Raw genomic sequence first — 8,604 nt, forward strand, 5'->3', positions numbered from 1 at the left:
CCTTCTGACAGCCCAGGGAACATCTCCAGCTGGTGGTCTGCCAGGGGGCTGGTTCCCCACAGCCCGCTCCACTGGGCTCCGAGGGTTCTCTGGCTGTTGGGGCGTTGGGTGCAGGAAGGGGATGGGCAAACTCAGAGGGCAGGCCCCAGGGCACTTGCAGCCTCTGAGGGCCAGCAAGGACCCCCTTCAGTTCTGTGTCCTGGACACCTCGCCTACTGCACCCTAGTCCTGGTGCTTGCAGAGAAGAAGAGGCTTGTCCTTCCCTGGTAGCCAAGCCCACAACCAGAAGGTCTGCTCCTTCCCCCAGCCATAACCCTATCCCTCCCCGCTGCTGTATTTTTCTCCATAGCATTTACTGCCATCTGACATATCATAAATTTTATTTGTTTTTTGTTTAGTGCCCTCCTCCCTCAAAAGAAGGTAAATTCCACAAGGGCAAAGGTTTTTGTTTTTTTTCACTCTCTATCCCCAGGACCAAGAACACTGTTTAGCGTTTCATTAGTGCTTGATCAATATCAGTTGAATGAATGAAAAACTACATCTGTTGCCCTCAACCCAAAAACACACACATACGCGTGCGCACATGCACACACACACATGCACACACACACACACACACACACACACACATTGATTCTTCTATCCAGATCAAATTTCTGGCTGTCACCTATTTTCTGCTCAAATGATAAAACTTGAGCTGTTGGCTGGTAATGAACTTAAGGCATGACCACTTTATATAGGTATTTGCATTTTACAAGGGAAGCTTTTAGAAATGGTAAAATCTTTCACGAGCCAACAGAGTAAAGCTATAATGGGTGAATTATATGGGGAGGCATTTGGGGAGCCCTCTCCCATCCTGCTCAGAGTGCCTCAAAGGAGATCAGCACATCGGAGTCAGGCCCCCACATCACACAGCCACCAGCGGCACCCCTCAGCCCAGTTCAGCTCTCCCTGATTCCTGGGGAAGACATATCAGCTGTCCTGACCACTGAAATCTCCATCACGCTCCCCTTCCCCAGCCTAGCCCCTCCGCATAAGGACTTATTTTATCTTCGTCCCAACAGTCAAGTGGGGCTGCTGGGCCTGGACTTGGAGCACTGGGAAGCATGGCTTTCTAGAGCAGGGGTTCCCAACTAGTGCCAGGGGTGGCCCAGTCCTCAGCTCCCAGAGGCCTCCTGGCATTTCATGGAGGTGTTACTAGGCCTGGAACCTCAGGTACCCGCCTGGAAGAGCCAGCATACTGACATTCTGGGCATCGGACCCCATAGCAAAGGGCAGAATGATTAAGGATGAAGCCGGGGACTCTACAGAGTGAAGGCCGCCAGGGGTTGATGGATGAAGTCATCCTTACCGAGCATCTAGTTCATGCAAAGCATGTGGTTGGGCCCCAGGCAAAGAATCCATCCACCTCGGCCTCCCAAAGTGCTAGGATTACAGGCAAGAACCACCACGCCCAGCCACAGGGGAGAGGACATTCTGAACAGATGTGCAGGTCACCATCTCCTACCCGCATAGCCCTCATCAGCTCTGGTCTGGCCAGGGTGCAGGCTGCTTTCAGGGAGCCAATCAAGAGGCTAGCCTGGGAAACCCCTGAAAGTAGAAGGTGCTCTTCAGATTGCCCCTCTATTTAGGAAGGTCACATGTGCAAAGTGGTGGTGGGCCTTTTCCATGGGGGGACCCCAGCCTGCTCAGTCAATCCTGCCCCACTGTCGCCCAGGCTGGAGTGCAGTGGTGCGACTTCGGCTCACTGCAACCTCCACTTCCAGCGTTCAAGTGATTCTCCTGCCTTAGCCTCCCTAGTAACTGAGACTACAGGCGAGCGCCACCACACCCAGCTGATTTTTTGTATTTTTAGTAGAGACAGGGTTTCACTATGTTAGCCAGGATAGTTTCGATCTCCTGACCTTGTGATCCGCCCACCTCGACCTCCCAAAGTGCTGGGATTACAGACGTGGGCCACCACATCCGGTCTTTTTTTTTTTGGGGGGGGGGATGGAGTCTCACTCTGTCGCCCAGGCTGGACTGCAGTGGTGTGACTTTGGCTCACTGCAAACTCCGCCTCCTGGGTTCACGCCATTCTCCTGCCTCAGCCTCCCAAGTAGCTGGGACTACAGGTGCCCGCCATGACGCCCAGCTGATTTTTTGTATTTTTAGTGGAGACGGGGTTTCACCATGTTAGCCAGGATGTTCTCGATCTCCTGACTTCATGATCCGCCTGCCTCGGCCTCCCAAAGTGCTGGGATTACAGGCGTGAGTAACCGTGCCCGGCCTAGTCTTTTTTTGTTTTGTTTTGTAGGCAGAGTCTCACTGTGTCACCCAGACTGGAGTACAGTGGCACAATCTTGGCTCACTGCAACCTCCACCTCCTGGGTTCAAGTGATTCTTATGCCTCAGTCTCCTGAGTAGCTGGATTACAGACACGCACCACCACGCCCGGCTAATTTTTTGTATTTTTAGTAGAGATGAGGTTTCACTATGTTAGCCAGGTTGGTCTCGAACTCCTGGCCTCAAGTGATCCACCCACCTCGGCCTCCCAAAGTGCTGGGATTACAGGCATGAGCCACTGTGTCCGGCCACAGGGGAGAGGACATTCTGAACAGATGCTGCTCCCGCATCCGGACCTCCTGGAACTGATGCTGTGGCAGGTCTGCCCCTCTGAGCCTCACCTCCTGGGGGCAGGAGGAAACCCTGAAGGCCCAAGCCAACAGTGACCTCGGGGTGCCCATGGACACCAGCAATGACAAGCCAGGGGACATTCAGATGTGACTGCATCCAGACATTGCAATGGGAGTACACTCTCCCAACCCCACCTGCTCAGTGTTCCTGGGGCACAGCTTCAACTACCAGTTGATCTTCTGATCACACAACCTCTCCCAGGGTCTTAGACAGAGCCTTGCCTGGGGTACAGTCGGCAAGGAGGCTTTCTGGGCTGTCCTAGAGTCAGGGTGAGACTCCAGCTGCTTTCTTCTGTCGGGAGCAGGGCAGCATATAACAGGCTCCAGGGAGCCCCTGAGCTCCCCGCTGGCCCCTAAGTGCAGCCTCTCCACCCAGATGGTCTCCATTGATCTGCTGGAGATTTTGCCGACTGGTCAGTTCTTCATCCCATTCTTTTTCCGGCTCCAATCCCCTCCTCCTTGGACCATCCATCATCCATCCACCTGCCTGAATCACATCAGGGGCTGGCAGGGGCAGTCTCTTAAAGGAGCCAGGGCCCAACCCTCAGGTGCCATGTCAGCTGCCCATAGGTACCAAAGCCTCCCTCTGCCCTGGGACCTTTGCACTTGGTTCTGGCTGTTTGTGCAGCTTGTGGCAATCCCTACAGGGAGCTGACCAAGCTCACAGCAGGTGGATCTAAGGGTCTCTAGACCTGGTCCCCTCAGTGGGCCTGTCTTGTGCCCTATCCTCATCATTCTCATTCTGATGCCTCGTGGAAGCTCCAATGACCCCTGAGACATGAGCTGAGGAAAACGTAGACATTTGCTTGCCATGCAGGACTCCGAAGGATGATCAAGACTTACAATTCAATAGAGGTACATGACTTCCACTCTCATCCCAGGACCTTATTCAAGCCATGTGACAACCCCATGTGGTCTACCCTGTTTCTAAACCTATGTGACAGATGGGAGATCCCAGCTCAGAGCAGCAAGGTGACTTGCCTAAGGTAGCACAGCTGTCAGGGAAGAGTCCCTGGAGTTAGTTCTCTTGCCACTGCCCCTTGGAATTCTTCATGTCGCAAAGGAAGGAATCTCCCCTAGGGACCGTAATGAGCAGCATAGCCAGCAGGCAGCCTGGCATGCTGGGAAGGGCTTGGCCAAGTCCCAGCTCAGCCACTTAGGAGCCCCAGCAGCCTGGAGCCAATCATCCAGTTTCTGTGAGCTCAGTTTCCTCATCTGAAGAACACAAAGAACATCCACGCCTTTCTGGAAAGGAACAAAGGAAAACGTGGAGTGTTCTGGATCCTAAAAAGTCCTGTGCCCCAGGAGGGGTCAAGACCACTGCACTCCCCCAGGAGGTCTCCATGCCCAGTATTTGGGACAATGTGACACGCTGTGACAAAACAGCCTCTGCAGCTAACTGTGGTTTGCATAAACAGAAGCTGCTGTCTCACTTCCTCCTGTAAGGGAGACCTCTGTGTCCATGACTCCCTTTGTAAAAGGAACAAAGAGAGGACGGGCGTGGTGGCTCACGCCTGTAATCCAGCACTTTGGGAGGCAGAGGTGGGCGGATCACTTGAGGTCAGCAATTTGAGACCAGCCTGGTCAACATGGTGAAACCCGTCTCTACTGAAAATACAAAAATTATCTGGGCGTGGTGGCACACACCTGTATTCAAAGCTACTCGGGAGGCTGAGGCAGAAGAATCACTTAAACCCAGGAGGCAGAGGTTGCAGTGAGCCAAGATCATGCCACTGCACTCCAATCTGGGCGACAGAGCAAGACTCTGTCTCAAAAAAAATAATAAAAGTAACAAAGAGGACCAGGCCAATGGCTGAGAGGAAAGACAAGAAAGCTACATGTAGAGGGCAGGGCTCAGGTCAGGCATGATTCACACTTGGAGACAGATGTTTCTGGTAGCTGAAGGAGGTAAGCCCAACTGGGACCCAGTCCAGGTGAGACACAGCCGAGCGGGGACGGGAAGGAGAAGAGGCAGCTGGACTGGGAGATGGCTATAAGACCAGCTTCCCAGGAAGAGTGACGCTGGGTTTTACAGCCACTTGGAGGCACCTGCTAATGAAGGAAACTAGTCCATGAAAAGTACCTCGCAGGTATTTGTGGCTGTACCCAGGGGCTGGCTCTGTGTCCTCTGGCACTGGTGCCATCTCCACTGAGATCACTGCTTCTACACTTCTGTGTTTGCTGGGCACCACCAACTCCCAAACTCCTGAGGCTGACAGTGCTTGGCACCCTGTAGCAAAGTGACAAAATTGCCCCATTCCCTGCTCTGTTTAAACCTCAACTAGACGAATGCCCAAATGTGCAGTGCATGCCCAAAGGCCTTAAGAACTCTAAGTGAAAGAGGTGTGTTGAGAGATAAGTCCTAGAGATAGATGCCCAGAGGTGACTCCACTGTGGTCTAATGGTGCCACCTGCACTCGTGCAGTGCACAGCCTGTGCAGCTGTCCATGGTGTCCCGGTAGACACTATACCATCCTCAAAGCACCTCATCTACCTGACAGCTTGCTCTTTTGCCTTGGTCAAGTTTGTCACGCTTGTCTAAGCCTTCATTATAAATGGTGCCTCCTAAATTTGCTCCTTGCTCAAGCTGCATAAGCTTTGCACAGAGAACCTGCAGTGCTATCTCCTTGTTTTAGGGTAAGTTCTGTCCCAGGGAGCTCCTCTTTCCCTCATACTACTGGACCCACCCTACCATTGCTCTGGACATAGCTGAATCCCAGAAGAGAGCCCCACAGGGTTTCAGTTAAGACTTTGAACCTATATTTTCCTCATTGCCTCTTAGCAAAGTCATTCCTGCTGACTTGCTCTCTTGACAATTTCCCCCAAACAAAAGACTATATAGCATTAATGGGAATTTTGAAGATCTCCTGATCCAGGCCAGGATCATTCTGCAAATGGGAAAATAAGGCCCAGAGAGAGAAGAGACTTGCTGGACAGCCCACGGCCAGTTAGTGGCAGAACTGGGATTAGAGCTCCTAATTTAGTTCCCTGTCTAGTATCCATTGTCACGGACCTATGGAGGTTATGGGTTGATGAACAAGCCACAATGTCCAAGCACAGCGCCCTCTGCCCTACTGCGTCCTCACCTGCCTTCCCCATCGAAGAAGTCAAAGATCAGCCTGGACAACACGGTAAAACCCCATCTCTACTAAAAATACAAAAATTAGCCAGGTGTGGTGGCGGGCACCTGTAATCCCAGCTACTTGGGAGGCTGAGGCAGGAGAATCTGCGATAGAACCTGGGAGGTGGAGGTTGCAGTGAGGTGAGATCGCGCCACTGCACTCCAACCTTGGGTTACAGAACAAGACTCTATCTTAAAAAGTCAAAGGTGGCTGGGCGTGGTGGCTCATGCCTGTAATCGCAGCACTTTGGGAGGCCGAGACGGATGGATCACGAGGTCAGGAGATCGAGACTATCCTGGCTAACACGGTGAAACCCCATCTCTACTAAAAATACCAAAAATTAGCTGGGCGTGGTGGCAGGCGCCTATAGTCCCAGTTACTCAGGAGGCTGAGGCAGGAGAATGGTGACAACCCGGGAGGCGAAGCTTGCAGTGAGCCGAGATCACACCACTGCACTCCAGCCTGGACGACAGAGCAAGACTCCATCTCAAAAAAGAAAAGAAAAGAAAAGAAAAAAGTCAAAGGTGACTTTTTTTTTTAGGAGGCAGCTCTATTTTGCCTGATGGGGAACAGGGCCCCGTGCTGGGCCAGCCAAGCCAGAAGTCAGGACGAAGAGAACAGAGATTGGCTGGCTGGAGCGTCCGATAATACCTGAAGATCCGAATGCCCTGCAGATTGCTGGCCCATTCTCTGCTGTAGGTTCCGGCTAGGTTTGCCGGGCATGGCTGGTCAATTCGGCCCAAGTGGCCCTAAGGGCCCCAGACCCTGAATGTCTGGCTCTGGGCACCAGTCCTTACTTCCAGCAAGGCTCATCTCCAGCTTGCCAGGCCTGCCCATGAAAGCCTACTGAGTGCTCTGTGTCCAGTCCACCCTGGCTGGCCGTGCTTCTGTGAGCCCTCAACCCCTCCTCCATGCCTACCTCCTACTCCAGAGCCAGCCAGGTTCCCATTCTCTTTCAGCCAACAGTCTGAGAAAACCAAATTTTTTCTCATTGCTTCTCTGCCATAATCCCCAGGTTCAGACAAATTTTTTTTTTTTTTTTTTTTTTTTTTTGAGATGGAGTTTTGCTCTTGTCGCCCAGGCTGAAGTGTAATGGCAGGATCTCGGCTCACTGCAACCTCCATCTCCCGGGCTCAAGTGATTCTCCAGCCTCAGTCTCCAGAGTAGCTGGTATCACAGGCATGCGCATGTGCCACCATGCCCAGCTAATTTGTATTTTTAGTAGAGATGGGGTTTCACCATCTTGGCCAGGCTGGTCTCGAAATCCTGACCTCAGGTGATCTGGCCACCTTGGCCTCCCAAAGTACTGGGATTACAGGCGTGAGCCATCGCACCCAGCCAGACAAATCAATCTTGCAGGCAGTTTGGCAGGGCTGGAACCTGGTTTAGTAACTACTCCAGCAACCTCTTGAGGCTTCTCCTTGCCCTGTGACCCAGCAGGATCATCTTGTCCCAGCTGCCCTCCCTCGAGCCATTCCTAGATGACTCCTCATCACCATGGAATCTCTGGTTCCTTTCCTAGACCCCTTGTTCCTTCGTATGTCCACTCCTTCCCTTCAACCAGACCCATCCCAGTTACTTCTTCACCCCATCAGCCCTAACCCTGTATGGCCTCGTGCATACTCATGGGCCAAATGGTTCTTTTTTTTTTTTTTTTTTTTTTTTTGAGACGGAGTCTCGCTCTGTAGCCCAGGCTGGAGTGCAGTGGCCGGATCTCAGCTCACTGCAAGCTCCGCCTCCCGGGTTTACGCCATTCTCCTGCCTCAGCCTTCCCGAGTAGCTGGGACTACAAGCGCCCGCCACCGCGACCGGCTAGTTTTTTGTATTTTTTAGTAGAGACGGGGTTTCACCATGTTAGCCAGGATGGTCTCGATCTCCTGACCTCGTGATCCGCCCGTCTCGGCCTCCCAAAGTGCTGGGATTACAGGCTTGAGCCACCGCGCCCGGCCCAAATGGTTCTTATTTGTAGGTGGAAGCAGGAATTGGAGCCCAGAGTTGGCCGCTGTACCTCCTCTGAAGTTGCCTGCTGGGGAAAGCTACCCCTCAGGGATCCAGGTCAATGGTAATATAAGGGGAGTAGTCATCAGAGGAGGATGGAAAGAGAGTAAGTCCGCAGAGCTTTCCTTCCAGCATGGGCAGCGAGGTACCAGCAGGAAAAGAGCAGCTCAGCCTCAGCTGCCTGTAATTAGCCTGGGCCCCTCACTCATTCCCCAGTGAATTTGCTCAGAGCCATGCAGTGATGGCCTTAGGGAGGGGAAGAAACTCTTGCTCAATGATAGTAGCCCTTGCAGGAAGGTAGAACGGAATCAGAAATCTCCCTCCCTTTTGCTCTCCCTCATTCGCATAAAAGGTCAAAAACTATCTCCCATTGGCTGGGCATGGTGGCTCACGCCTGTAATCCCAGCACATCGGGAGGCCGAGGCGGGTGGATCACCTGAGGTCACAGGTTCCAGACCAGCCTGGCCAACATGGCAAAACCCCGTCTCTACTAAAAACACAAAAATTATCTGGATGCAGTGGTGCATGCCTGTAATCCCAGCTAACCGGGGGTGCTATGTCAGGAGAATTGCTTGAACCCGAGGCGGAGATTGCAGTGAGCCAAGATCGTACCACCTCACTCCATTCTGGGCAACAGAGTGAGACTGTCTCAAAAAATAAACAAAGGAGGCCGGGCGCGGTGGCTCACGCCTGTAATCCCAGCACTTTGGGAAGCCGAGGCGGGTGGATCACGAGGTCAGGAGATCGAGACCATCCTGGCTAACATGGTGAAACCCCGTCTCTACTGAAAATACAAAAAATTAGCTGGG

The sequence above is a fragment of the Papio anubis genome, chromosome 8 (genome assembly GCF_008728515.1).
Source record: "Papio anubis isolate 15944 chromosome 8, Panubis1.0, whole genome shotgun sequence".
Taxonomy (NCBI): Eukaryota; Metazoa; Chordata; class Mammalia; order Primates; family Cercopithecidae; genus Papio; species Papio anubis.